The sequence below is a fragment of the Plecotus auritus genome, assembly GCF_963455305.1.
Source record: "Plecotus auritus genome assembly, chromosome: 5".
Taxonomy (NCBI): Eukaryota; Metazoa; Chordata; class Mammalia; order Chiroptera; family Vespertilionidae; genus Plecotus; species Plecotus auritus.
In genome coordinates, this window is record NC_137776.1 from 169,863,919 (window position 1) to 169,866,555 (window position 2,637).

Genomic DNA, 2,637 nt, shown 5'->3' on the forward strand with positions numbered 1-2,637 from the left:
AAAGAGAAGGCACCACTCGGAATGCGGTCAGCACAGCTGAGTTCAGAACTCATCCGGTGAACGTCTACCTGGCCCTGTTCTGGGGGCTGATGCTAACAGGAGCGGTGTGGGTCTGATCCCTGGTCTTGGGGAACTTTGATTTTTGCTCCTGAGGCCCCAAGAGCAACCATGTAGTCGATGGCCAGTTGCACCTGACCCGGGGTCACCCAATACCCACTCTGCCTTGGGGCATCCAGGGTCTGTTCCTTGCGTGGATCACGTGGTTGTAGCATGTTGCAGTTCAGACATGTCTCCACTAGCCTGTTAGAGCAGCCTGGGAATGTACAGGCCATCGAGACTATTTATTTAAATACAAAAGGGGAAAACATACACACACATACATGGAAAAATATTGTAAGCACTTTTTTGTAAAACCAATGTTTGTTTTGTTACATACCTTTCATGTTGTGCTTTGTAAATGTCTTATTTGTGTAATAAATAAAGTTAATGCAAGTAGAAGTGCTGGCACTTAAATCCAGAACGCGATGGGATTCCATTTCTTTCCTGCTCTCTTCAAGGCTCAGGCCCCTGGACCCCAGTGCAGTCCCCTTCCTGGAAAATGGGTACTGTTTCCCCGTTAGTAAACTGACTCATAAAGGCATGACGGCAGGCTTCTTCTCTAACGTAAGCTTTGTAGGAAATCTGGCTGCTGTCCTCTGTCCCACTCCCGTGCTGGCTCGCTCTGTGGGACTGAGAAGAGCCGAGCTGAGCCGACTGCCCTGGAGGAGCTCTTGATCTGGCAAATGCTGGGAACAGGCAGATCCCACCAACATGGTGTGAGAGCCAAGGGGATCTAATTGGATGATAGTTCAAAGAATAGCAGCAAAAGAGGTGTTGCAGGGGGTTAGGAAGGGAGGCACAGAGGAGCCTGTTTGGAAGATGGGGGAGAATTTGATATGTTGATGTGAAGGGAGCTAGGGCTTGACTTTGGGCACAAGTTCAGGTCTCATGCTGACCTCGCTGGGTTCCAGAGCCACCATGTAATCTGTAATCTGGGGAGTGAGAGAGTACCTTTCTGCTGGCTGCCATTATCATCATCATCATCATCATCATCATCATCATCATCATCATAACAGTTTATTCAAGCCAAAGCTCTGCAGGGGAGGAGAGGGGTGGCCTGTCTGATGCGGAGCCTTCCCCAGCACCTCCCACATGCCTGGCACCATGGCCCTGCACAGTTGCCTATAAACCTCAGTTCAGGGTGTACAAGGCCATCACCCCTGCAGGCCCCCCCCTTTATTTTATTAGTTGTTGCACCTCCCATCCCTGACCCCATCTCTGCCTCTTCCCCCTCCACCCATCTATTTGTCAAATGTCGATTTAGATATATATGTGTCTTTGAAAATAGTTTAGTTTTGTGTGTGTGTTTGCATGAATGGATGTAATTTCTGTTTTCAAAACCCAGTTTGGAACTCCCTAGTGGAGCTCCACCCTATCATTCTACTGAGGTGTTGTTGCACCAGAGGAGAGAGGTGACCCCCCAAAACCCCTCTGTGATGTAGCTGATTGGGCCCAGGCTTCCCTCTGACTCCTGACTCTGCTCCAGCATGCCACCTCTGGCTCCCTAGTTTGAGGGCCAGTTTCCTGGCTCCACCAAGTCCTCCCAGGCCTGACTCCCTCTTGGGAAGCTCCTGGTGAGCCATGGGACAAGGCACAGGAACCTGCAAGATCCAGCAGCCTCTAAGGAGGAACAGTTGTACAAAGATCCAGGATGCTTGTGGCCCTAGAACATGTCACTGCTTCCTCTTCTGGCTGTCAGCTGGCATGTGATCTCTGGGGGGTGATTTTGAGTAATAATTACTCAGTGCACAGCTAACACATTATTCTTTAAAGCAAGCACACATTGAACACCTGCTAAGTGCCAGCTCCTTGGATTATCTCGTTCAATCCACACAGCTACCCTATTGTTTTCAGCATCATTATACCCATTTTACAGATGATGAAACAGGCTCAGAGAAGTGAAGTGACTTGCCCAAAATTACATGACACCTATGGTTGAGCTGGGATTTAAATATAGGTGTGTATGACACCAAAGCTGCATTTGTTCTATAGCACCACACTGATTCTGGGCTTAGGCATGAGGCTCAAATGGAGCAGCTGCCAGAGGGAGAGAGAGCCCTCGGGTAATCATTCCTGGGCCTACCCAAAGGTACCAGCTGTGAGTCTGGGCACAGTCATTCCATTCTATTGCCATGTGAGACCAAGACTGGTAAGTCAGGCAACTCGGTATAGTAAAAAGAATCTGGACTTTGTCTTCAGAAGGACTTGGATTCAAATGCTGTGTGACCTGGGGTAAGTCACTCAGTCTCTCTGAACCTCAGATTCCCTCTCTTGAAGGCTGTTGTGAGGAGCAGAGATAATACACACACATACTACCTGCACACATTAGTTGCTCTTTCAATTACATATATCTATTATTGTAAGGTGATGGTTCTCAAACTTCCACGTGCATCGGGAATACGAGGAAGTGCGAATTGCTAGACCGCATTCCCAGAGATTCAGATTGGCAGGAATATCTAGTTTACAGATTTGCCCAGGTGATTCTGATGCAGGTGAAATGAGGATCCTGTTCCAAGAAATAGTTTAAGTACACTTGGG